The sequence below is a fragment of the Apteryx rowi genome, unplaced genomic scaffold (genome assembly GCF_003343035.1).
Source record: "Apteryx rowi isolate R43461 unplaced genomic scaffold, aptRow1 scaffold_31, whole genome shotgun sequence".
Taxonomy (NCBI): Eukaryota; Metazoa; Chordata; class Aves; order Apterygiformes; family Apterygidae; genus Apteryx; species Apteryx rowi.
The window spans coordinates 1,504,579-1,531,692 of record NW_020449530.1 but is presented as its reverse complement, the minus strand read 5'-3'; the positions used below and the strand labels follow the sequence as shown (position 1 = coordinate 1,531,692).

The following is a 27,114-nucleotide window of genomic DNA, read 5'->3' as shown; positions in this document are numbered from 1 at the left end:
AAGTTTCAAGTAAACTGGCTGGTGTTACATGATGTTTGGAAGCAGGAGGAAGTTTTAAAACAAAAGGTATACATACTATTATTAATATAACAGTCACTGTGACGACAAGACTGTTGTGTTAACACCACAGCAGTGGTAACGTGTCAGTCTTAAAAATACTACTACTACAAAGTACTTTAGGAGCTAGTATTCCACCAGTAAAACAAGTCTGGGTTCATTCAAAAGTGACATGTATCTTTGCCCATGATAAGTAGAGAAGAGGAAAGAGGATGGCATATCACAGGTTGATATTTCTGTTTGAGAGTCCTTGCAAAGACTACTTTTGCACAGCGACTTAATAAAAGCAATGATGGCTACTGCACTCCTGGAAAGAAGTTAGATCTGCTAATAGCAATCAAATGCTTAAGAAAAGATATCAAGACTGAAAAAATGTCTGAGAGATATGTGTTGCACCAAGCAGTATAAACTTTTGTCTCACCTAGTTTCTATGTGCATATTCCCATCCTAATAAGTGGCATAACAGTGAAATCTGGCTGATGTACTATTCTCATGGAATTCTCATACTATTTCCTCTAGTTCCATGGTTTTCAACTTCTTTTGATTTGTAGGACCCCTCCAGCTCCCAAATTTTTATCTTCAGATTGGAGGGCAGCATATATTCAAAGCATGCTTTTAGATTTAAACAGATGTTGAAACTACAGGACTGAAAACACTTCTGAGGTGCTTTTTGTGTTTGTTTTTTTTGCAAGGGCATTAAGGTAAAAAAGGAAATATGCGGAGTCGGATAAAACCTTTTAGATTCCCACCAGCTCTTTTCCGGCTTCCAGCAGACAGGAAGCCAAGTCAAACATTACAGCTCATGTCTCTTCCCCTCCAGTATGTCAGCACGGCAGCAGTTTGTTTGGGCACTCCTGCATTCCACTCTAACATGATATTTATTAGTTATATTTTAAAGTGGCAAAGGAGACCTTGATACCCCTACATACAGTCCCAAACTGTTTATTATTAAAAATAAAAATAAAAAATTCTCCTATGAAAGCCAGAGTATAACAATGGGCTATACTGGAGAAGGTAATTCTGACTTTAATAGGACAACTGACTTAGAGGACTCAACACAAATTAAGCAGTATTTATGACTGGCTGACAGTGATATCGTCCATATCATCACTGCTCACTAAGCAGTGTAGAACTAACTACTTCCCTTATTTTTATTATTAATTTCACTGTTGTGAAGCTGGAAACGTGCTCCAGGCTTGCACCTCTGAGTAACCACTAAACATCTCCAGAGGTCTAAGGCACTGTGCTTTTAGCCTGTGACCTCTCTTCCATTCTCAAGAGCAATGTTATACAGAACTCCCACAAATCACTTCTGTTGAAGGGTGCATCTGTGTAACAGAGATGCAATAAAATATGTAAAGTCTAACTCCCCATGCCCTAGTAATCAGCACAATACTGCAAGTTGAATACTATTTTGTGTTGTTTCCCGTCACTCACAGTCTACCACCCAAACACTCACTTTACACCAGCACTTCAGATGACTGACAAAACATTTCCTAAGAGTAAGTAATAAAAGCTACATGACCTAAATTCAGTGGGGTGGCAATTTAAGTCTGTTAGTCCACAGTCCATTACTAATTTATCCAGATGCAAGGACAACACAGGATTCATTTCTTATTCTTGCTTCTCTTCTACTCTTTCATCAGACAAAAGGACAAAGCAGCATGTTTCTGCACTGCTAAGACAGCACCTGAAGGTAAAATGCAATCTACTTTCCCTCTAGGAATTTAATGCTTTGCATTCAAGATTTGTCAAGCCAGGTGACAAACTCGCAAAAGCAGGTCATTTTACACAGCTCAACCAGAGTGGCATATTAATTTTGAAGTTCTGCTGCATCCCATTTTGCAAAAGGCTATTAAGTCAGTTATGCCCACAGGTCAAATACAGCTGCTGCTTCTGTACAGAAGCTTCAATCACTGCAATTAGTCACTCCCCAAAACTCTGCATTCCTGATGTAAACACCCAAAGCCCTTGGAACCAGAGAGCAACACGTCAGAAATCATGGAAATTATAGGAGGCAAAGCAAGGGCAGGTAAGAATATTTGCCAGGTTTCCAGGGTATTTGTATGCATTGTTGGCTACTCTGCAAGTCTGCAGTATCCTGCATGTTTTGTCTCGAGGCAGCTGATTGCTGACTCAGAAGCTCTGCACATTCCTTGGCAAAAGTGTTGGGAGAGAAAGACAAAGCCTGTGAAAAAAAGCATGCAAGAACAGTGTTCATGTTGCTATTTACAACAATAGCAAGAGGTTGTCACTGACTCATGACTACAAGCACACTCAGGATCTCCAGCTCACGCTCAGGATCTCCAGGACAAAAGAAATCAAGGAAAAACAGAGAAAGAGACAATGAATAATTCCAGGTGGCATTTCCTTCCCCTTCGCACAGTCACCAAAGATGTCTTGCTTTCAGGCCTTGTGTGAATATTTTACCAACCGTGAATATGGGAAAGTAAGTTCAATGCCTGGAAAACTCATCCCTGCTGCTGCCCAGTGCAAGAGATTGGAAGAGGTTTTGCAAAAGATGCATATAATGAATTTAATTGTGCAAATTCAAATTCCTGCAGAACGCCTTGCGAAGATAGGCCTCCCACATTCCAGGCAAATACATCCCCATTACTACATTATAGGATTCAACTCCCCTACATTTTCCACCCTGATTTTGTTAAGAGAGTCTCATTTAACTTGTGACTTGAGCCTGGAAAAATAAAATATTTTAGTTCGGGAATACAGTTTGCCAGCATTTTTCTCCATTTTTGTTCTGGCTGAAGCTATTGACTTAATTCCATCCAAATTCAAAAATTGTTTCATCTAGCTCAAAACAGCACTTCGAGTGAATAAAACATTTGCCAAAATAACTGTCCAGCTCCGTTTAGAATGCTGAGTTTCTCTGATCACAGTATAAACACTTTTTATATTTTGGCTATTTCACAGCTAGACAAACACCTCAGATCCACCCTTGTCAAGACAGACAAATTTATTAGAATTTAGAGATCAACAAACTTGCAGTACTACATGGAATCTAAAAAGCGAGTTTTCCATCCACTGTAAAACTAGTGAATGCTCCAGTAACCCCAGTTCCCATTGATTTCATCCTTTCCATAGTATTTCCAATTCCCTGGCAACGTCCCCTATGCTCTCACTTCCCTCATTTGGGTCCCTAATTTCTGCCTAAGAAAAACTCAGTAACATGCTCTGGAAAACTTAGTCTACTGTAATAGCTAGACAGCCAGTGCATACTGGCAACTTGGCTAGCAAAAGCCTAAGAACAGATTATTGTTAAGCCTATGCTGGAGACAGCGGGGACACCTATTTTCGTCTCTCTTCTCTAGCCAGTCAACAGTTTTCTTGACACTTGTAGGAAATCAATTATCTTCAAGACTTTAATTCACTGTCAAATCTGGATGAAATTGTTCAAAAGTTATTAAGGGTGAAACGGAAAAGCAGATGGACAAGCAGCTCAATCCCATAAGCCTTCCTTCTTTAGGAAACCACACTAAAAAAAGGCTTTATTCCAACAAATGAAAAAGCTCTGTTTTCATTTCCAGGATCTGATTTATTTTACTTTTAGCTAAAACTAAAGAAATGGCCCTTGGTACAACATGTTCATCACATCCTAAGTCATCACACATACCAAAAGTACAGGTTTAGGGCAGCTATAAGGCTGTAGAACACATGGCAAAAGGAGGACAGTTTCTACAAGAAAAGCTAAAAACAAAATCTGCTATTATTTTAGTCTTATACTATGCAGACAAGCAATAGGAAAGCAGAAGGACCAAGGGTGTGGTTGCCATTGTTTGCAGCTTCCCTTTTACACCAGATGGAAAAAAGGAATATCAGCATTGTACACAGTATGTTTTAACACGGTATTCAGATCTGCTCTGGTTCATAAAACTGAGCACTCAAGCAAATACACTGGCAAATAGATGTCTGTGTTTTAATACACTCATCAAACCTGACGTGCAGGGCAGAAATGGGGAGGGTAAATCCTTTTGGTCTCCATCTATTTCCTTTCTAATCCCCAAGCTGCGACAGAAGTAGGAGAGAGAGAGACCAAATATGAACCAAGTTGCAAATACAGAACCCATTCTTCCTAAAGAGAAGATCAAAGCATATATACAAACAGCTCACGCACAACTCTCACTTCAAGAAAACTCAGTCCAGTTAGGATTTTAAAAGAAATGCAGATTATATCCAAGAATATAGAAACACATGAACATAGAGGCAACTACAGGTAGTAGTCTGGTTCTCAAAATTATACTAAGGTACTGAATAGAAATGTTTACATTGTTCATTACTAACCATTTCTTAAGTGACAGAAAATGAGTACTGAAAACATCAGACCTACATGTTAAAACTTATCTACATGAATTCAACTAACATATTATTTTGCTGTTCCATTATACATTATCCTTTGATCACAACAGGTGTCCTTATGTTGAAAGATCACCTAGGTAAAGAAGGAGCCTCTTTCTTCATCTTGATCAAAATTAACGTCCCAAAATGTTCTACCCAGACTTTTTTCCTTCTGGTCTTTGGGAAAAAGCCGCTCAGCTTAGTCACTCTAAAATTTATATGCCTCTGGCTATTTTAGCCAGTTTCCTTCAGTCATAAAGGTTGCTTAACCAGAGATTCCCAACCAAATGAAAGAGGGGGAAAAAAAAAATAGAAACCATGGAGGAGGAAGAGGTAGCTGCCCACTTGCCCTCCCCTTATAAGATGACAAGGAAATAGTAGGCCACAGCTGTCATATTATAAAGCAAGCCTCAAGTATAACCAGCTTAAATGACTCAACCTATCTGTGACAGTCACATACTAGGGAAATCCCTCACAGCAGGAATCTTTACATGGAGCCACTCTAACTGGTACAGTGATCCCTTCTCACCTAGGACCAACTGTGTGTTTGGGAAGCCAGGAATATTTTTTTTAAGTCTTGGAACTGCCACTGTGCTTTAAAGAACTACATGGTACTCTACACGCATAGCAAACATTTTATTTCTCAAAGAAGAAAATGTGCCTTCACGCTGAGAATACATAGTACAACTTCCCACAAGAAGCAAGACTGCCAAGACAAACTTTTATTTTGGGGTGTGGCCATTAGCACAGCAAGATGAAGCCCTGTGAGCAACACTTCCTTTTACAAGCATCCCAAAACCAAAGACAGATGACAGCAAAAGTTGCATTTGTTATCTGGGTGGTGAAATCCATGCATCTCCCACAAATTCTCTTAAGATTCTTCCTGGTACAGACGTAAACTCTACCATGAGAGAACACTAAAGATAGGCAGCTACACAGCATTTTTCACCCAAAGCATTCAGAACACTTTACAAAAAAGGATAAGTATCCACAACCCTGTTTCCCAAATTTTATGGCAAGATGGTGCTCTACTAAAGCCTGCTCTTCTGGGAGAGAGGTTAATTCTCAGAGCCTCAGCTCCAGGACTCTAGAATTCATCTTTCTTTACAAGATTCATTCTTGGTGCACCCATTGCAACGCAATGGTGGATTTTGCTTCCATTTCCTCCCAGATTGTATCACCCTAAATACTGGAAGCTGCTTCCCCTGCCCAGGAACTTACCCCTATCTCCAACTTGCCACCCCTTATTCCTGAACAACTGCCACAGAACCTTTATGTAACAACATTTCACTAAGTCCAGTTTCAATGCAGGGAGCCCTCACCCTAAAAGCATTTCCCATAAACACCATATCCCACACCTCTAGGCAATCAGACAGTGGTATCTTCTGGTGAGTGGTACATATCCCACTTCTAAGCTAAGTCCACAATCACTTCACATCCTACTAGGCTGAGACACATGGAGGCTTCTCACTCCACCACTTAAAAGGGTAAGAAGGTCAAATGTCATTTCTTCATTTGAAGTGCTTTGAAGCTGTTCATGATGTTATATTTCAACAGGGAAATCCATCCTAAAGTTAGATCTTATCCAATGTTACAAGCTGGACTTCTCTAGATTTCCTCAAATGCTACCTGAGGACAGCTCCTGTATAAGAAAGACCTCTAAGAAACGACTGGAATGACACTTTCACAGAACTTTACTTCCATGACTTCAAAAGGGGGGAAAAAAACAAATCAATCTTCTTAGCATAGCAAGTCATACCAGCTTTTGACATCATACAGGATACAGATTGATTTTATCTTTTTGAGCAAACATGCTATGCCACAGCAAAAGGAGATTTTCAGAAAAGCATTACTGAACATTAAAGAAGAACAAGAACTTTGTTCTGACCCCCCCTAAAGAGTTGTAATAGAACAGAGATTGGTGGCAACAAACAGACTAGAACGACCTCTGCAGCCTGGTGATCCAAGTCTTCTGAGGTCTTCAAGTTCTGTCAGCACTCTGATCCCCCCAAGCTATTCCAGGATACAGTGAGGAAACAGACAGAGCCCAGAATTACATTTTTTAAAATATATAAGAAACTTCATAAAAGAAATGAACTATCTAATGAAACCCACATGAAAACATTTTTTTAATTTATATAAGAAAGTGAAGCGTCAGAACTTTGCATCAAAATACAGACTACAACGATCACAAAAGATAATGTAGGAAAGCTAATCGACAGGGACAAAAAGAATGACACAATCATATGATCTGCAAGTGACAAAAAGAGAAAAAAAATACTGCTCTTTAAAGAGCGCATAAAACGCTTTCATGAAATTTAGTAACTGAAAAGGTTTAGCATCTTGTATAATAGCTGCTCGCACTACAGAAAGTTTTTGACTTCTATTATGCACTTATCTCCGGCTATGTACTTCAGTTCTTTATACCACCTAATTCTACCTTATACAGGTCAGCAAAGATTACTAATTGCACGCTGTCCAGACTAGGCTGAAGTTATCAAAGCCACCTTCATTTGGGTCATCAAGAGAGACATCAGAGCATCTCAGGAGCAAACTCAAAAACTTGGTCATTCGTGTCAGTATTTATCCTAATCAAGGCAGGTGGCTGCCTGAACTTTTAACTTCAAGGTTCATTCCCCAGTGGTTTGGTAAATACCAGACTCTCACAAACCAAAAAAAAAACCCCACAGTATTTCCAGTTACAGACATTAAAAATGTACACAGAAGAGCAAGTTTTATTTGTGCTGCTTCCAACTTTCAGCTGTTAAGGGTGTGTAAAAGAGGCAGGCACTTTCTGGAAAGGAAGCAGTGGAAGAAAAGGTAGCCAGAAAACAGGATTAAAAGATTGATAATTCCATTCCCCCTCTCTCATATGCTGCAACTAGCCAAGGTGTCACAAATTGAATATATCACACAGGTCAGTACAAATAGATTATTTAAGGGATGTATCTCCTGTTTCAGGAAGATTGAATACAGAAAGCAGAAGGACTTAAAAATTCGGGATTTTTTTTTCCTAATACAGATCTTGCAAGATTATTTTGGGAGCCAAGAAACCAAAGTAAACAGACATTTGAATTTAAGAGCCATAAAAATTTCTTCAACCCACAAAACACTTCACTTAGAGGCTGTTGAATTTGGAAAAACAAAACAATCCCAAACTTTATTCTAGGAAAAGTCCAGGAAGGGCTGGGACCATGCAACAACTTGTGGGTGCAAGCCTAGCCTTTATAATTGCCAGCTAAAATATACATGCAGAGCATGGAAAACGTACCTCAGAAATTGGACCTTAAACCAGACCTCCAGGACTTTAGAACTAAATACAAATCTTCCTATAAAAATTAAGGCTTATATCAGCAGTAAACCACAAAAAAGTGAGTGCTTCCCTGCCTCCCCCTGCACATTTCCTAGTTCTTGATGGGAAAGTTCCAGCCAAGGACAGCATCTCAAGGACTCATCGGCAACTAGGTCAGGACCAGCACCTTACTCCCTACCTGCCACACACGTTCACTACTCACTTACTGTCAATACATCCAGCACTCTATATCTCAACCATCATATGTGTCCACCTACCACTGCTCCCAACCCAATGCCCAGCCAACAAACCCAAACTCTATCAGCAGGCCAGTTCTCTCATGTTTCATTGCTGCCAGAAGAAATCCCACAGTGTGTTTACAATCACTGACTTGTGTACCCCACTCATGTAGCCCAAATCACTGTACCTACTTCTCCTCTCCCCTTAAAGCTGTGCATTAAATGGGTACTGTGTAGTCTCACTACATATCTAAGAACAAAAATGGCCATGGCAAGGAACTCAATTTAGGGTATGTGTGGCAGGCCATTTCTTGATGTTCTGCAGGCCACCACAGGCTTGTATTGTTCTTGCATGTTGGTCACTAGGTTAGACCATAATACCTTTAATTAAGCAATTTAATTCCATTTTGTAAAGGGCAGAGAACTGCACACATCAGTGAGAACACTACTGACTGAACAGAGCTTGAACAGAACACACAAAAGGATATGAAGGGAACAGGAAGAGACTGGTCTCCAGCATGCTTTGAATTTTCTTTGTCTGAATGACTAGCAGATTCAATACAGAGATACACCTCATTGTCAGGATAGGACTTATTTGTCTAGACGCTTAAGGCACAAGCATCTCAATAACAGAGAAGATATTGAACACGTTCAATGGACACAACAATACATCCCAATTCATTAGATCAAAAGAGAAAAAAAAACATACAGAAAAAAACTCATAATTTTTATGTTACAACTTAGATCCTTTTATTGAGCTCTCTTCCACAGGTGCCACAAATCTTTTCTTTTCTAAAACCTGCCACAGGCTGATTTCCTGTAGATATGTTTTCACCATCAGAAGAAAGAATCTCTATCCTACCCTTTCCTCAAAGCATTCTCTTACTGTACTTACATCCTAGAGTTCTTAATCTGACAGTATATTAAACTTAACTTAGTATTAACACTTGAAAAATCTGCTCATGTAAATCCTTCCTCTTCCAAAGATAAGAATACCCACCGTTTGCACTCTGGTACTCTCATCCTTAATAAAAATAATAATAAAAAAAGCAAAACAAAACCCAACCCTTAGCAACTAATAAATTTCACTAAGAGACCGTCAAGTAACAACTGATCAAATCTAGCAACTTAATGAAAATTCACCTCTCTTACACAATCCTGTAAGTCTGATATTACCCACCATTCTTTTTTCTCATAGGTAAAAGGAAGGCTACAGGAATCACAAGAGACAGGAAGACAGTCTAAGCAAATAACCTGTTTAAGCATTTTAGCTAAACTGTTACAAATGGTAGAGAAAAGATTAGACAGAATTGTGAAATTACAACTTCTCATGCTGTAAAACATAACAAAACTTCCCCCAGAAAAACAGCTTGCATGGATACAGAAAAGGTAATCCAGATTACCAGGCAGAGTTCAGAGTATAGCAAAAGGAAAACTTGTAACACGGAACTTTCTACTCTGGACATAAGTAAATACCATTTGCACATACTGTTACAAAGCTTAAAAATAGTAACCAGGCAGTATGTTCCCTACTTGGCTGGACATTTGACTCTCAGTAAATGCTGAAACAGTTTCAATTGGCCAGACAGTGATCCCCCTCAAGCCACTGAACACACATGAGATGCCTCACTCAGCAGAGAAGATGCCAAGCTCAGTGCCTAGAGCAAATGAAAATCTGTTAGGAAATCAGTTACAGAGGAAAGAGGTGGGGGTGGGTTTGTGATTTGCTCTCCTCTCCCTGAAGCTTTGGCAAGCACAGCTTCTGAAGTAAGATGGCAGTCATCATTTCCAGAGGCAGACATTACTAGTCTGTTCAAATACAGCTGCACTGGTGGGGACATGAAAAGACTTGGTACGAATTAGTCAGAGATTTAATCCAAACTAAGTGTAAGGATGTCATTCAGCAGAATTTGCTCCTACGAGTGAGCACACATAAAAGCTTCTCCTTGCCTTTCACCATCAAGGACCTATCTAGTCCTTTCAATTCAATCCTCCTCTGGACAAAAGCCAAAGAAAAAAACATTCTCCTACAAGGATATCTTGGGGTCTTAGGCAGATACCCTTAGCTAAACTTCCCAGCTATCTTGCACAGAAAGTGCTCTATAAGAGTGCCTGTCCACACTTTCTACTTAATGCAGGTCTGGGAGCTCCCATCAAGGGACCTACAATAACCTCGTGTGTGAGATGTCCACATATGCCTCTTTAATATCCCACCATTAATGCTCTCAGTGGTCACAGAGAACTACCATACTGTGAAACAACTTCTGTTCAGTGTGGTCCGACAGCCCATCACATGCTGCTCTGCCACTGTGCTGTTCGCAGGCTTGAATTTGTCGTATGGCGCATTCCAGGATTTCCCCTGGCAGATGATTCAGTTCTGGACCTTGGGCTCAAACTGAATAGCTTCCTTGATTCCTCATTTCATATCATCCATCTAATATTTGAGTGCTAGCCAAACCAATCTTTTTTCAAAATGTTTTTAATGCAGCAAGGAGTGAAAATGAGCAAGAGAGACTAAAGGTAACTGTTGTGATCTTCTCAGTGACAAACAGGCTGCTGCTAGTTCATCTGCAGGCAGGTAATAACTTCAGAATTGGACTGAGAAAGTCTCTTTAAGTAGAAAAATACTGAAATTAAGTGATGCTTTCTTTAGCTTCATCCAGTTGCCGTTTTCAAACTCAACCAACTAGCATGGTTTAGCAGAACAGCACAGCTCTGTAAACTTGGGATGACCAGCAGCAGCAGCAAAACTTCAGCATGCCAGGAGACGCTTGCCTGGAACGCTACACAGTGCTCCTGTGCAGCAGACCACCATGTAAACGGGAAGCTCCTCTCCCAAGAGGACAACCTGCAACCTTCAACATCCAGACACCACTCATCCTCCACAGTTGCTCACTGGTATTAGCCAATTTAATATTCATATATTTACCATTAGTTTACACTAATAGGAGCATATGCTGCCATTAAGAATGCTTGTTTTTCCCCAATCTGATGACTGAGTAATACAAAGAATTAGTTTCTGATTATACCGGAAGCCACCAATGGAAGCCATATGCCTATTCTCTTCCCTTCCCTACCCTTCCAAATGCACGGGCCTCAGAAATTATCATAAGAAATACTGTTTTCTCCATAGAAGGGAGAGATCTAGCTAACTGTAATGAAAGATTGCCTAGGAACTACATTTCACAGGGTAGACTAGAAAGTTCTTTGACACTGGGATCTTCGAATCCTGTTTAGCCTCAGTGAAAAAACAACGTTCTTTTTCTTGTCATTTTTATAATGCTGCTACTTCTCTTTCTTCTGAAAGCAATATGGCTTATTCCCCTTCTCTGGCTGATACCACTGACTGGACATGTGCCTTCTACTGTAACTACTGAACTTTATTTTGTAACTATGTGGGATAATTCTGAAACACTCATTTGGAAGACTGAAAGGCAGACACAGAAGGATCTGAGGCTGACAGAAACAGATGATTTCTGGAGCCATATCATACTGTAATAACTGAGATTAGTAATGCTTTTTGTTCTATCCCAGTTACCACCTCAAAAGTTTCTTCCCAAATCCAGTCGTTTTGAGAGTGAAGAGCTCTCTTAATTTCCAAACCAAGGTTATACCTCTGTGTTCTTGTGATGATACTGATCTACCCATTAGCTTTCCCTCCCTTCCTACAAATACTTATAGACAGCAGCCACACCCCCTCTTGATCTGCATTGTACCTAGGCTCTTCGAGTCTAAGATAAGCAAACTGCTTTCCTAGTCCTCCCAGGCAGGACTGTATGGTTGTTCAGTTTGTTTTGGTGGAGGGAAAGGACGTAATTTTATGAAAAACTAGAGATGTACACTGTATTTGTCCAGATAAGGTCTCAAAAGTGTTCTATAATGGAATGAATACCTTCTCCTGATAACTCTGGGCTTGCTTTTGCTACAGCTACAACCCTGTTCTAGTATATATCTCTATGTATTAATTTGTCATGGGGATGGATATTTCTCCCTCCTCAGTCATTTCCAAGTGATTGGATCCCAGATTGTATTGAATTTACAGTATGAAATTTAATGCTGTTTGTATTGCATAAGTTCTAGTTATTCCTATAGACTGTATATACAGAGAGATCAAATTAGTCTCAACATACTAGCATCACACCTCTCATCCTTAAAGAACATGTACAGTAACAGTTCCCCTCAACCAGTCTTTCCCTTTCAAATATTATTTGCTATTTGCTATTCCCAAAGGAGATCCTCTGATAAGGTGCAGTACTCATGAAATCCTAGCCTCACTCATTTCACCAACTGAAGGGCATCAAGAATAAGAAGTCTTCTATGTACAGGGACTTGTGTATTTCAGATGATGCAAGCATGCTGCACTCAGAGTTACGAGTGGATTTGTCAGCAATGAGAAGTGTTCTGTGTTCACACCTGAGCAAAATTTTTGTGGGATGCAGTACAGGCTTCAGAATATTGTGCTTCCTCGCAGAGAATTAAAATACCATACAAGAAAAACTCACTGGCCTCAAGCTTTAGAGCAATAAAAGTAGGATGAAACAGTGCCAAGGCTCTTCGCAGTACAACTGATCAAACTGTGAGAGAAACAAGTATGATCTTTGGATGTAGAAGATTCTCCAGGAAAGAGTGCAATATTAATGCCACCAGTCAGATTGATAAAACTTCACCTAGAAGCATACACAGTTCTGTCTTCAATGTGGGCAGGTGAGGTCTGTTAAGCCAGTCAAACTAATAAAGAACTTATGTTCAGCTCTTCCCATTTCCCATACTTCCTGACCCATTTCTGGCAGCAGAAGTAAGAATACATGTTTGGTTTTAGACTACAACTCAATGTTTTATAGACCAGAGAAATGAGGTTCTAGAGCAACCCCCGAGAGAAAGATCCAAGGCAAAAAAAAAAAAAAAAAAAAAAAAAAAAAAAAGGAGGCTTACTTTATTAGTAGCATATAGTTTCCCAAGTCTGAAAAGAAACAGACCACATCCTAGGATTTGCCTTCAAACCAGTCCATTGGTTTAATATTACTATACATATATGGACATGACAACATATGCACAACTGATGTTTCAAGCCAGAATCAAGTGACCATAACCATGAATGCAAACATGTTTTACATATACTAAACTGAAAGGAGTAACAAAAAAAAAGCTTTATTGAAGGTTCATAATGCTGTGTTAGTTTATCAGCTTTCAAGGCCTGTACTGCCATAAAGATTAATTTTCTCTGTCAAAGTAGCTGATATTGTAGCCATTTCTGTAATTGTTCATCCTCCTACTGATGCTTGTGCTGTGCAGGGTAGGCAGAAGTGGGAGAGAGGAGAACATAGCAATTTGAAACTCCATTTCCTTGCCAGCACAGATGAAATATCACTACTTCTTCTGTTCTAAAGAATACCAGCCTTGAAAGTTGAAGAAGGTAATGGACTTCCAGAATTTTGCCTATGTGAGCAGGGCTGAAAGAAACAGAGGTGGTTGTTTGGAAAGAAGGGAAAGAGGTTCATAAAATTCCAGAAGAGGTGTGCTTTTGGTAGCTTACCAGGGTGCAGAAGCAACACATTAATAACTGCTGGTACATTTCTACATGTTGTTCTTCCTGAAAGGCATGGAGATGCTATGCAAAAACATGCTACAGGCAACTTACGCCACATCTGTGTTTGTCCCTGAAGCCAATAAAGGAATGTAAGATGACTACAAGCTATACAGGTATAATCAGTTCACCAAATTAAATCAGGGAATCTAAGGGTAAGTATTGTTCTAATGTACCAGGCATGTAGTACATCGCCCAGGAGTCCCATAATCCCCAAAGCAGAAAAATTCTTTAACATATCTTCAAATTGCTCTTAAAAATGCCTAGAATACACTAAACAAATGTAGTTCATAACTCGGGACTGCTCTGAACTGATCTTGAGTGAGCCTGGTTTCCCCTTTTCTATACAAGCTGTGTAACACCATGCTATGTAATGCTATGTGACTTCATTTTCATTAGTCTCCTGGCTAACCCATCACATTTGACAGTAATACAGCCATTAAGCAGACCAGCAGGGTCTCAAGTTCAACAGCAAGCTCAGTGTTCATACATGTCTTTCCCTATTACTCTAGATCCGTTGGCACTTCTATAAACAGCCATAGCTTGAGACATGCTAGTATCCTAGAGAAACAGAGAACAAACCAGCAGCAAATTTATAGTATCTAGTTGTAAGAAATTTGAAACTGTGTCTTTGACAGTGCAACAAAATACTGTTCACTAGACACAAGAACTAGTCCCTTCTTCAATTTGGGTTGCCAACTATTAAAAGTGGTTCTGGCTGTCTCTCTGCCCATTATATTTCCTGCCTTTGGAGAAAACAGTCTGCCAGTGTGTAGTATGGAGGACCTCATAGCAGTAACTCCCTCTTTGTATAGTCTGAGAGATGTAACTCCAAAGTCACACTGCATTTAGTATTTCAGCAGCTAACAGGCCACACTGGAGGGAGTCCTAGTGGCATCCATACATTTCTCCATTGTATATACCACAGCACTCACTGTCTCTGAATGTCAGTATCTAAGCATTAGTCTCCCAATAGCTGTGTTCCAGGGGACAAAGCAGTCCACTTTTAGCAAAGGGCTATTTAATGGTTATACCTCACGTTGCATTAGCATAAGCATAGGTAAGTCATTTAATAGCAAGGTAACTATTCAAAATGGCCAATATGATAGGTACATGGCTATTAAAAGCTGTTTTCCCAGGAAGCATTCAAAGCAGTATAGGGAACCTGTGAGAGGAGTTGACTACAGTATACAACAGCTACTTGCAGCAAGGCAGACGTGGATGCAACAAGCCCATTCCATTATCTAAGGTGGGTTTGTTTTTCACTTAACTAAAACATCATATACTGACCTGTGCCCACAACCATTTCAAATCCTTCCTCAGGTCAGCCCATCCCAAGTTCTGGGTGTAAATAAACCTCCACGGACATAGCAAACTTCAAGGAGAGATGACTGCATGAAGTGAACAAGATCCAGCTTTTCTTACAGCCAAAAGCAAAGATGCTATCTGGCTAGAGTTTTCAGGCAGGATGGACTCACTCTATCAAATGTCTCTTCTACAAAAAGAATTTAGCATAGAGAAACTTCCAGCATGCATTAATTTTGCTCATCTTTTGGCTTCATCCTTTGAATACAAGAAGTTAAATTCCATTCATGGAAAAACAGCACATGTGCACGAAAAGAAAAACTAGTCTTTCCCAATTAGGCTACACTCAGCAACATGAGTCAGTACTAAGCTGGCCCTGGCAGTATTAAACTGGCAACCTGCCATGCCATTAGCCTTCCCCCTGACCAGWGCATTTGGCTGCAGAAAAAATAAGGATCATTTCTTGGGGAAAGCATCCATGTTTCCTTTCTCCTCTTGATTTGGGAAATTGATTAGGCTGTCAATTAGGAAAGTGCACCAGTCCGCCCTGTTTAAAACAGCTATCTGATGAGTGGGACAAATTAAAAATTTAAGAGTCACAGAATCACAGAACAGTTGAGATTGGAAGGGGCCTTGAAATCATCTAGTCTAACCGCCCCTGCTCAAAGCGGGGTCAGCTAGAGCAGGTCACTCAGCACTGTGTCCAATCGGGTTTTGAATATCTCCAAGGTTGGAGTCACAAGGGACACTTTAAACCTAGTAACATAATACCCCTCACAGTAGACAGACCTGCATATTTAACCTCCATGCAGATTAATTTTGATGCAATAACACAGCAGTACTAGAGAGGATAGATGCTCAAGTACCAGCACGCATCACCCTAAAAGGTAAAGTCAAGAGAGCCAAGAGCAGCAGGTCACTTTTTTTCCTATATTCATGAAATCCACAAGCTCTTCAGATTTCTTCCTTACCTTGAAACAAAAATGTTTATTTCCAGGCCTTTTAGAACATTAAACAAAAGAAAGCTTAACTCATGAAGATAACACACAAAACTACTGCCTAGTAGATGGGATTTGTAGCTGTGAATCCCATTTCACATTCTACTTTCTAAATAAATGCAAGGACTAGCCCAAAGGTTCAACTAAACTGCCTCCCCTTCTCTCTCCTCTCCTCCCCCCCCAAAAAAAACAAAAAACAAACAAACAAAAAAAACCCTTACTGCTCACATTCAGTGACAACTGAACTTGTAGTAAACAAACTCTGGCAGAATCAGAAAATAACACTGAAGAGAACCTCAAGAAATCACAGAATTGATTACATTGCCTGAGATGTTGACATGAGACATCTGAGTTTCTTAGGCATTGCAGTATGGAAGAGACACCTAATGACATCAAAAAGGATATTCACACCTGTCAACAGTAAAAATAAACAAATAAAAAGAAAAAAGATCCATGCTATATTTTCCAAGTGTAGAGTGAGATTCCTGGCAGTGAGGCCACAGAGAATAGCTGTTCAGTTAGGAACTAAGCCACAAAGTTTTAAATAGACTGTTCAAAGCCAGAGATTATTCTCTTATCCTGCACTGTCAGTGTTACAAGGCTGTGAGGAAATGCAAYACTGACAGGAAGGGAAAATGTTTACCTTCAAAATTAAGTTCTCCACCTTTGTCTTTACAAAGCCCCATTTTGGATGACTTGCAAATGTGTCAAGGAGACTTGAAACACTGAAGACTAGTAGAACCCATTCCTTCAAGGACGCCAGGTTCAACTTTAGTGCAATCAAGAGGCGTTAGTTCCTGCAGGGCTGACATTTTAATTTTGCTATAGGAAGAAGTCATTCATTAAAATGAAGTTCACCTCTGGGATGAGAAGTTGTTTCTAGCATCAGTTCAGGGTAGCTACCTATGAGCACTTGGAAAAACAGGTCAATTTACTCAAGGAAAAAAAAAGGCGGGGGTCACTTACAGGGGAAGGCAGATTGAGAAGTTAGCAATAGAGTAGGTTGATCCTACAAACAGCTGACTTAGAAGAAAGTCTTGTTTAGGAGAAATCTATTACACACATGCAGGTAAGGACAGCAAGTGAACAGGAGAACCTCTACCAGGTCAGCCCTTTCATCCCTCTGGCCTTTCTTCCTTTCCTCGCCCCCTTATAGGGGGCAAAGAGGCAACAGGGCTTGAGAAGATCATCAGGTCAAAGTTGGAAGTAGTTCCAGGCAGCAGTCTAAAACTGAAATTAATTACCTCTGCATCTTCAAAGGGGTAAGGCGTATGAAAGATGGAGTGAGACTGCTTCCATTAACTGGGCAGAAACTAATCAGATGCCAAGTAAATGGCAAGTCTGATCACATGGGGGAACAGCTCCTACAATGGTTATTTGAGGCAACAGATTCTGGGCAATACAGGGCATACTACTTTACACTGTTCCACACAGATCTTCCAGTACTCTGATCACAACACCAAAGCTCTCCAGTGAAAGTTTCATGTTAAAAAGAACTTTTACTTTATGCAAAACGGGGATTTTTTTGGTCTATTTAAAATCTAGCTATCTCCACCCAAATCCTCTGGCAACCAGGAAAAGCAACACTAAGCCTTCTATAGGGTACGAACCACCCAGTTTAGTCTGGACATGAGTACTAACAGCACTGAACAACTGAAACCTTTTCTAGTGTCATCACTGCACAAGATCAATCTCTCTTTTCACTGCAGCCCAGATAGGAGTGTTGGGCAAGCTCAGCTACCACATTACTGTACATTGCCATCATTGTCCAGACTCGTACATAAACTGCTAAATTTATGCTGAAGCTTGGAATAAAGTATCCAAAGCAACAATTTTTGGTCAAAACTTGTGTTATGGCGCAACAAAATAAGTGCTTAGGCTAAAGAGATCAGCTGTTGCCACGTATAACACTGTTAACCGAGATTCTTCTGCATGGGATACATAACGTAGCCACCCGCCCTTTGGAAAAAAATAAAAGCAAGTTACTAAAGGGACCTGATTTTTAAAAACAAACTTGTAGTCATTTAAAGAGAGAAATCCACACACCTACAATCCTGAAATCAAATACTTCATCTCTTCGGCTCAAGATTTGATCTGAAGTTTTTCCTTCAGTGACCTGTCTCCTCAAGGGGCAAATGAAAGGCACATTGCAAAGACGTAACAGAGCTCTGCATATTACTAAACACCTTTCTATTCCTACAATCCTTAAAATTCATCCAGGTAAAACTCCTCAAAGTCCATTTCAACCACTGCCCTTTGCATATGGCATTAAGGTTTGGGAGCAACAGAAATGCTTAATTTAAAAACTGTTTCTTTACTATTGACTATTGTTAAGTTCAGATAAATTAACAACTTCAATATTTCTTTGAGCTGTCAAGTTCATTGTTTAATGAAACAAAAGCACACTGATTTTAGCAGTAGACAGGTTTGTTTAGGTTTTATCTAACACACAAAGTATCATCCAAAGAATTAAATATATTATGACATATCTAGTAGTAGTTTATGGATCATTACAATATAATGTCCAGTTTTGAGATCAGAAGGTAATCAGTAGTTTAGTCAGCAGTTGATTTGAAGCTAGAACCTGCAAAAAACAGGAATGATGGGAAAAGCCACAAGTGTTTTTTTTTTTTTTCTTCGTTTGTTTTTTAAACATCAAGGAATGAAGCAGAAGCCCTCCTGGATAGGAGGGTAATTCCTTGCAGTATCATTTCTCCATTTCAGACTGCCAAGAATGGTACAAGGAATGGTTTCTAGGACAGGGACAGAGAAACCATCCAAAATCACCTGCTAATTTTCTAAAATTAGGGTTACTCTTCTCAGACTATTTCGGTCACCACTAATTATACTGGAATGGGTAGAGATTGCAGAGGTGAAACCATTACCAGCAACTGAGCCACACTAAACTGCATAAATATATTTTAGAAGAATCAAACGTTTTGTTCTTCCTACGTGTATAGCACTGCAAGACTAGAACGGGGTATACAGTCTACTGGAAACAAAGACATTCTAAAATGCTTAACATTCTAATTTTCAAAATTTATTCAGATCACTGAAATATACATTTTTTAAAACTCAGATTTAAAATGTAATCTACCTCATTTAGTCATGATAAAGAAAAAATGCAGTACCCGTACCCCAGACAGAAATATCAATAGACACTTCCTGCCTTTCAAAAAGGCGAAAGACAGCACGCTTGCTCATCATAACCAGTTTCTGAATTTCACAACTTTCTCCTGCAGTCCTGTGGTTTCACTGAGTTTATGAAACCATATCACTCAATCTTTTAAGGATGTAATGATACCATAGAAAGGAACACCACCACTTCTGCGGTCAGAAACTCAGCCACATAACCTTCCTGTTAACACACTTGATTAGAGGCAATAACTAACAGTAGATACATTCAGGATCTCCACGTACCCAATTCTGTACTTCGCTTACATCTAACTAGTTCGTTCGGACCATGCTACCACTGAAAGGTGTTGTCTTCTCTTTCCCCCTCACTTTAGTAATAAGTTTCAGCTGAAGACCACATCACCACTACCCTCCCCTAACCTAAGAAACAAGAACAGCCTGTTCAGTCAGATCAGAGACTTGAACCAATTCCCTACCTGGCTGCAAAACCATCAAAACAGAAACAGGCGAGGAAAGGTTTGTGACAAGACAGGACCCACCCCTTAGGAAACAGTGTGATCTTCAGGTGTTTTATGCAGATCCTCAAGAGGCACCCTACAGATATTCTTATAGCTTAGGAAAGGGGCTCTAAGAAAAGTAATAGTCTAATTAGTCTAATTTTTCAAAGCTAGTGAAAGTTGAAAAAAATAGTTAAAAAAATCAGCAAGGTCTGGTCAGAGCAAAAGGGGTTTTTTTTGTTTTTTAATGCCAGTATTTTGAGGAAAAAACAAAAACAAACCACACACACTCCGGTAGTTCCTACAACTTCAATATGATAATTTGTTGGGAAAAAAATAGTTTTATTTTGTTTTTCAGTTGCAGTGCCACTAAGTTTAACCAGAAATAGCATAAGCAAAGCTAAGGGCAACCAACCTGCTTACTGTCCAAGAAAGAATATAAATAATTTGTCTAGACCTTTCCACTGAATTTAGGCACTATGAACTCAAAGGAAATACCTCTTAAAAACTTAAAACCCATTTCATCTTGCTCATCCCATTAAGAAGGGTTCCAATTGCTCTTCTAAAAACATAATGTTTAGTTTAATGATAAAACTTGCAGTTTTATCACTCTTTTTCTTGTCACACAGAAGCTGCACACTAAGCAGAATTTTGTTCCAAGATCTTAATTTGACTTTTTAGGGCTATGGTCCTGCTGAGTGGCTCCTCCAAAAACCTGGAGGTACATCAGTTAGGCCAATCCAAATTCTATAATTTTGCTAGAAAATTAGACAAATATCCACAGTTTTATTTTTGCACATGGGCAACAAGCTTGTGGGATGTAAAATATCTGATGTTAGATGTTGAAGTGTTTACACAGAGCATTTAAGCTCCAATATTGCCCAAGCTATTCATTAATATCCTCAGAGCTCAAGAGCAGGTCGGGTGCCTGATAAAATATATTTTTAGTACTATGAGCTCACAGCTCAGCACAAACACCTGAGCCTTGCAGCAGTAAGCCAAATTCAAAGAGCCCCTACCAGAAGCGTCCCAAACCACTCCCCCGCAGGCCCTCCTACTCACAGATATAGAGCACACGACAGAAGAGACTTCTCACTCCTGTTTCTTTGGGAATCTTGATAAGGGAGAGCACAGTATCTGTGCCCACTGATGGGCATGTTTTCATGAGGATTTTCAGAAAAAGAAAGGAAAGCACAGAACAAAGAGCCAGGGCATGAAAAAGGACTTACTTTCAGTCCATCTCTGTCCAGCATGCATTATATTGGGTAAAAAGTTCCTGAAGGAATAAGATTGCTTCATCTAGGTTAAAAGCATATCATTTTATTGCAAGAACTTGTGTCACCACCTCCCATGACAGAAAGAAGAATGACTAGTAGCTATTGAAATAACAGCTGTTTAAACTGAAATTAAACTACATATTGCCAGACAAAATGCATTGCAGGGGCACCCACTATCATGCATTCAAAAGTCAGAAGACACTGATCAAAGCTGTATTACGCTACCTTCATGATCTGGTGTAACTGCATCAGTACAAACAGGTCTCCTACATCTGTCAACACTTCCATCACCCAGAAGCAGGAACCGTGCTTCAGTATGGTCTTGGTAACAACAAACAGCAGTTCTCATGCAGTTACCACAAGTTGACCACAGCCACAGTTTTGATTTTATTTTTAAGTGTTCTCTTGGCAGCCAGAAGCAGCCATACAAGAAAATAGCTGTCCTACCCACACCTAGAGCTGCCAAGCATTTATACATTTCAGCTTAAGTCAGTGAGATATGGCTACAGCCAGCACTCTTTCAAACATAACCACTGACTTTTGCGTATTGTCTTTTCCCATCCACGTCAATCTCATCAGCACACGTGCTTTTACTTTATGAGACAAAGGTTTATGAAAAGCCTTTCAACAGTAACTGGACAGCTAGGTCCCCATTCAAAAGTCTCCCAAAAGTCTTCCAAAGAGTCAATCAGGTAAAATCTATACATTTCCAATGGGAATGAATTTGTTCCAGGCTGAAAACTAATTTGTCCATGACAAATAAAGCTAATTTAGAACGCTAACATAAGAATGGTAAAGGGAAAGATTATTGTAGCTAAGATTTTCAGTGTAATCACGAATAGCCAGTATTAATCATACAGTACCTAAGGAAAGAGTAAATTAGAGTGACTTACCTTTGCTAGTTAACTGTAGATACCACACCTTATTTTTTGGTCAGACCAGAAAAAGGCTTTAGAAACTTAAAACACTCAAATTTAGACAGTCATTTCTACCTACACACTGAAAGTGTGGCAAGAATCAAACAATTCTCAAGAAAAACCTAGTCGCATTCAAGTAAATGCACAGTTTTACTTGAAAAAGCCAAAAGCACTTCTCATCAAGTATTTTTCTCTTTTTCTTCTTCTCAGTCAATGAGGTGACTAAAAGTTAGTCACTGTAATTTTTGAAGAAGAATAAGCCTGAAGCATTTCTTCAGCATTCACATTCAACACTTTAGAAAAGACAGGCACAGGACCAGTATACGCAAAATGTTTCTAGTCCCCTGCCATGGTGAGTTTTCATCAGTGCTTGACTATAATTAAGGAAACTTTTGAAAGGTCAAACTTCAGTCTCTGGATCATGGTCCATTTTAAGTGTGACCATCCAAATCTCTGATGATTCAGGACACACCTTCAGAAGCTCACATATTTTACTCACACTGGGGAGTTTCTTTCAACAAAGGAGAAAGTTGCAAGTTGCTAATATGAATCTGGGAGGTCAAAAATCTTATTACCATAAATCACTTTTTTTCAGCTTTTAAAAGTATCTGATTTATCATCTTAAGCCAGCAAGCTGCTCAAAGAGAAAAGCTTCAGAGCACGCCTATTCTCCTAGAGTATGTTTTGTTCAGGAAAATATAAACCATCTGTGATGTTCTGTCTCTCATGGGGTGAAGTTATACCACAAAGCAGCTAAAGATAGCACAGTGATTATGTGTTTGCAAGGAAGCAGCAAATTAAGCTTTGCCTAAGCAGGCAGAAAGCAACCACAGCTTGAATGACTATAGTTTCTAAGGTAGTTTTTAATAGTTCTTTCCAAAGCCAAAATGCATGGTCCTCAAGAACATGAAAATGGCTATGACTCAGACAACCCAAGTTATATCTCATTTTTCAAATCATCAGGGATTTTCATGTGGCATGACATGAATCTGAGTTACATGGGTAACAAGTGTACTCAAGATTCAGAACAGAAATTTCAGAGAAACAGGAAGACAAGTTCAGCTGGAAACAAGCCTGTGGCCAAGAAAGCACATACTGTCCTTGCTATAAAATCTAATTATTCATCTTTAAAGCAGCAAGACAAGGGGCTACTCACAAAAACAGTGCTGAACAAAGTAAACCAACAACTAGATGCAATTAGTGTTATTCTGACAGTTCAACCTCAGGTCTCTATATCCCTTCCCAGTCCCTGTATAATTCCCACTTTTTGCCAGCCTGACATCATTTTAAGGAGTGCTTCCATAGACTCCACAAAGTCTTCATTATGAGGAGCTCTATTTGATTTGATTGCAGGACAAAATTTATCTGTTCCCAAGCACGTCAGAATTCTCTTCAACCAACACTGCTGTCACTTAATGTGGTGCAATAAAGCAAGCTGCTTCAACATTTTTGCTCCCTTACTTCACCATTCCTCTAGAAAAAGAGCACGTACCCTGCTGGCTAACCTCCCACTTTTCAATTTTGCACTCCAGGGAAATCGATTCATTTGAATTATGCACACTCACGTCACTGCACACCAATCAAAACAGGACAGAGTTCAGTTCATCCATTAAACTCCGTGCTCTTTGGCAAATAATGAAAGAGTGCAGGTGTAAAACAGAAATCTATCAGCTGTGATTTTAAAGGGGGAGGGCAGATCAAGAGAAAGATCATGGCATGCGAGTTTAATAGAAGTGAGCCACTAGACTCTTAGTCCCAGTGCTGAAGTTCTCAGATTGTATATACACATTTCAGTGAAAACTGTATAGCATCTCTTATTTACTCCCCTCATCACAGCGAGGGGGGGAGGGAGRGGGTGGAGAGAACCCTAGTGATGTGACAGTTGGTTTTCTGTTCACTTACCACAGATCCCTAGAGTAGATGATTTCAAGTCAGGAGTATATGTTTCAGAGTTATACTGATTTCAGTCAAAGAAAATATCCAGAACTGTCATGAACTTTAAAAAAGGTCTTCTGACCACAATGTAGCAAGACTGGGGTGGAGAGAGAGAAGAAAAAGCAAGACTGTTTTCTGAGATATTCTAGGTCCACATTTCCAGCCAGAACAGCTTTCAGCATTGCTATCCTCCGTAAGAAACTTCAGCACCAGTTACTCTTTTTTTTCTTTTTTTAAATTCCCTTCCCTAAAGAATAACCAGGTCTGTATGAATGAAGCTGTTTAGCTTGGCTTAGGGTATGCATGCAGGGGGAAGTGGGAGAAGGGATAAGCTGGATGGGGGAGACAGCCTACAAAAAAAAAAGATTACAGTACGAACACTGTTTACAAATACTGCACCACACTAACACAATCTCCTCAACCATCCAAGCAAATTAGTAAATTAAGCCCCAAACAATGGCGGTGGAGAGAAGGGTACCACCTTATCCTCCCCTCTGAGGACGCACAGAAGGGCAACAGCATTCCATGAAGAGCTTACAGGAGGGCAACAGAAAAAGTTGCAAGTCTTCAGTTTTCCACAGGAATTAATCACTCAGCTGATAATTACATTGTAGGAAAGTTGTCCTCAACTTCACTGAAACAAAATATCATCTGTGATGAAGAATAGTATATACAAGAGCTAAAGGGGACAATGAAAAAGCTACTGGAAACAAAAAAGTTGTAACTTGGTGCACATGAAATGTTGACTGGAAGTCAAAAGGGACTCAAGGATTCCCTGGTCTGACTGTGAAAGCACAGCTCTGCTGCTGCCTAACTTACCCAGCAATGTGCTATCATTTTGGGTTTCTATCTTTATCTGGATAGTGAAAATGTAGATGAATATAGTTAGAAGCTTCTCATCACTTTACTAAATAGTTTTTCTTACTTGAAGTTCAGGAAGGCATGTATAAACACCCCGTTTATCAGCTGTACAAGCATGAGTGCTCAATGCCTGTTACTCCCTGCATGCCTACCTCATTTCTTTGAATTATCATTGACACCTGCTTAATTCTTTGACTCCAAAGTTGTTTGCAAGTACCATTTATGGTAGTTTTCCAGAAACTCATGCCCTAAGAGCCTGACAGATTGCCAGCTCACTTCATTAACAAACCTCCTGTGGTAATAACTTTCTGACAACCAAGACTGTGTTTGAACTGATGACCCTAAAGTGAAGTGCTCCACGTGTCAACTAATTAGCTATGCCAAGTCATGCTGTACCCCATGAATAGGGGGATTCTTAAAAGGGGGCCTTCTCTATAGTTGTGGCAGCTATTAACTCCCCCCCCCAAAAAAAAAGAGCAGAAGAGCCAGTAAACATGCTTTTACAATCATCTTTAAACCTCTAGAAGAGGCACTCCTTCTCCCTGCCTTTTCAACTTGAATAGCCTATAGAAAAACATGAAGAATTTTCTATTATCCAAGCACGTTTTAAAACACATTCCCTAATCCCCTTGTTGACTGGCAGCTTCTCTTAAGATTTTATCTCCTGCCTCTTAGGATTACTTACATGGTCAAACTCTGGTCTTCGCATATCTTGGAAAATGAGGAAGAGGGGAGGGAAAAAAACTCCCCAAAACAACAGCAAAAAACAAAACTAAAAACACTGAATTCACCATCAGACAGACAACAATCCTGGCCCTCATGGCTGAGCAAACTCTGAAAGGGACTAAAAACTTCTTGCCATCATACTGTAGATCACCTGCCAAATGGGGGAAGGGACGGGGAAGCCACAAAACACTCTGTCCCAGTTACCACCCTGAAATGCAAAGGAACAGACAACAGAACAGAGCAGATAGCCTCCACCCTTGCTGCAGCAATGCAGTCTGCCAACAAGTGATTTATCAAGACTCCACAGACGCGTGAACTGGAAAGCGCTCTTCTTCAGACTCTTGCCAGCTGTCTCAGCTCAGGTTAATAGTGAAACACCAATTCAGTACAGGCAAAACTTGTGACAAGCTACACTACATTAAAAACATGGCTAAAAAGGTGTTGCTCGGACACCTAATCAACTTACCACTTCTGTCAGTTGTAAGAAGGCAGAATTTTACAAGTGTCTAACTGTACGAGCTTTCATTAGTCTTTTCTTAATTTTTCTGTACAAGCACCTGTGAGACTTCTTCCTCACCATATTCAAGCACAGGGATGCATGTCTGCCTCTCTTTTCTGAAGGCAGGGTGGGGAGGGAAATTAAGGACAATCCAGAAAACCCAAGAACCAGAAAGGTTCCCCTAGCACAGGGCCAAGAGCACCCAGTTGTCAGGCACTTCGCGCCCTATTTGCTGCTTTTCAGGCTGAGCTATTTTGCCTCCGTGCCTGGTAATAGGCTGAACTCCACAAATACATACGGCAATGGCAGTCCCTTCCCCGAGAGGGCCAAATGTAACCAGACCTGCATCCATGATAGGGTCCCCAGAGATCACCTCAACATACAAAGCTCTCTTCTGCCAGCACACCATAGATGCAGGGAGATGGTAAGCCTTATGCATCATAAAAAGGAGAAGCTACACTTGGCTTCATTCTTCTGCATCAAAGCTAGTAAAATGAATAATATTGCACAAGCACCCTTAACTGTTCTGGTAAGAGACCTCCCCAAGCAGTATTCACACATGAACCTGCTCTCTCCAAAGCTGCTGTGCTACAAACCTTGAATTTGCTCTTTCCAGAGTTGATGTGTTACTAACCTTGACAAAACAAAACAAACCGAGGTAAATGAACAAGCCTTTCAAGTCCAATTTTTGAAGCTGCTTAGATGCCGAAAATGAAACTGTTTGATCAGTGTACAAATGATGCAGACAGAGCTGGCTTGGTCCTGGAAAGATTTTGAAGGGAGAAGGAAAGAAAGAACTTGCAGTATAAAGAGATTTGTTTCACTACTGCTGCCTCAAAGACCTAGAGATGAGAAGCACACATGGCTGTCTCAAAATTCATACCTTACATGCCCTTTTTACTGGTACAGGCAGAACAAAAATATTCATGTAGTTTCTCCTCTACTTTAAGAGCAATACTTTCTCTCTGTGTTGAGCTATGTAACATGTAAACACTTTACTAAGGGTCAAATTTTCAAATGTTTAACATTCAGCCAGAATTTTTTTAAATAAACTATAACATGAATCACATTAAAAAACTGTCAGTCTCCCTGAAAATAAGCAAAATATTAGCCCCTGAGATCTCACACAAGCAGTAAGTATTTTTAGACTAAACCACACTAAGAGAAGGTTATGAGGAGAGGGATGTCATTTGCAAATAAGCTCTTTGGAGGGGGAAACACCTGAAATTGGGTCTTTTGCTGTTCAAAGCTAGTTATCTGGCACTTAATAAGAAAGTTTTACACAACCTGCCTAGCCAAAGGTGTATTTCACACACAAAAAGGTGCTGGTTTCTGGAAACAAAATATTTCTGCCACACTTGAGCACCAGCTATAGGCACTGAGCAAGACACCAGAATAAAGGCCAATCACAGAAGACAGACCCTCGCCCTACCCAAGAT

The 27,114-nt window shown here is 39.9% G+C and overlaps 1 protein-coding gene across 6 annotated transcripts in view; it reads right to left on the bottom strand.

Annotated features, from left to right (window-relative positions):
- Positions 1–25,370, bottom strand: part of MICAL3 (microtubule associated monooxygenase, calponin and LIM domain containing 3) — a 134,530-nt gene extending 109,160 nt beyond the window's left edge. For all 6 annotated transcript variants that reach the window (XM_026070343.1, XM_026070337.1, XM_026070339.1 and 3 more), the window contains exon 1: positions 25,136–25,370. The gene's annotated coding sequence lies outside the window, so the exon portion shown is untranslated. The remainder of the gene's footprint in view (positions 1–25,135) is intronic.
- Positions 25,371–27,114: the final 1,744 nt, after the last annotated feature.